Genomic DNA, 1,655 nt, shown 5'->3' on the forward strand with positions numbered 1-1,655 from the left:
GAGACTTTGGTGGCAATATTATTGGTAACTACTGAAGCGCATACTCTCGGACTCCCTTCCAATGTGGGTCTGGAGAGTTTTGCTATTTATGACTTTATGCTGGAAACTTAATGATTAACATATTGCGTTACGGCATCCTTTGTGGCTTACCTTGAAGTACACAATCGCCAAACATCTTCATTGCGTTTACTGTTACTGTACAGCCAGATCAGGCCAAATGTAATCTTTTTGCCACCAAAATTGTGTTTTTAAAGAGATCACAATAAGAATCAACCATATTTTCAACAAAACAGAATTGTCACGGGCAACATCTACCTTGGACCAACAACTGTTCTGGGTTCCCACTCCCTGTTGTTTCTGGGCGCTGGGGAGGGGAAAGCTCAAGGCATATTTGAGGAGAGGCTGAGCTAATACTGCTCGCTAGCCAAAGATTAACATGTGCTCACGTTCCATCTGACAACTTCATGGCTGTGACCCAGCTCTTGCAGTAATAACGGCACATGAAGACGGTTTCCCCCACTAGGCAGCGTGCCTGCTGGGCTATTGGACAGGAATTTCGATAGCTGCTGACATGCAAACTGGCAACGTCACACATTTCGCTGCTGAATTACTTCATTTTTCTGTGCTAGATGCCATTCTCTCCTCTGCACCCTCTTTCCGGTAATGCGAAGCTCCTCAATGCTCTGCCCAGGACCTGGCTGAAAGAGCTGGGGGTGTTTAGCCTGGAGAAGAGGAGGCTGAGGGGAGACCTCATTGCTCTCTCCAACTCCCTGAAAGGAGGTTGTGGAGAGGAGGGAGCTGGGCTCTTCTCCCAAGTGACAGGGGACAGGACGAGAGGGAATGGCCTCAAGCTCCACCAGGGGAGGTTCAGGCTGGACATAAGGAAAAATTTTTTCACGGAAAGGGTCATTGGGCACTGGCAGAGGCTGCCCAGGGAGGGGGTTGAGTGACCTTCCCTGGAGGGGCTTAAGGGACGGGTGAACAAGGCGCTGAGGGACATGGTTTAATGATTGATGGGAATGGTTGGACTCGATGATCTGGTGGGTCTTTTCCAACCTGGTAATTCTATTGCTCCCCGTTTTCTGCCCATGTTGTGATGCCCATCCCGGCTGCTCTAGGAGGGGAAGCTTCCCCCTGCCGTGCTCCCAAAGCCCAGCGGCCCTTGCCTCGCTGCAGCACCTGCCTCTCTTCCCTCTCCCCCACGCTGCGTTCACGCCCCGTCCCTCCGCGCCGCCCTCGCTGTCCTTCACCCTCAGCCGCGGCCCCCTACGACTAAAGAGACACGACGGGGAGGGTCGGGGTGGCCGCAGGAGCCGCCGGGAGCGCTCGGAGGGTCCGCTCGTGCGATCCCCGCGTCCGGGCCCTCAGCCCGGGGAGCGCGACGCGCACCCACCTGCCCAGGACGCCGCCATCTTGGCGCCGCCGCCTGTCACATGACCCAGCCCCCACCCCGACCACGTGACACACCCCCGCCGAGCACGGCCGCGGTCACGTGACAAGGGGGGGCGCGCGCGCGCGCGCCAAGACCGAGTCCGGCGGTCGCGGGGGGCGGAGCGGTTTGCCACGATCACGTGACTCTCCCCCCCCCCGGCCTCGGGGAAGGGGCGGGGTCAGGGCCCGCGCGGCCGTGGTCACGTGACAGGGGGGGGGGGGTC

This window comes from Phaenicophaeus curvirostris, chromosome 20 (genome assembly GCF_032191515.1).
Source record: "Phaenicophaeus curvirostris isolate KB17595 chromosome 20, BPBGC_Pcur_1.0, whole genome shotgun sequence".
Lineage (NCBI taxonomy): Eukaryota > Metazoa > Chordata > Aves > Cuculiformes > Cuculidae > Phaenicophaeus > Phaenicophaeus curvirostris.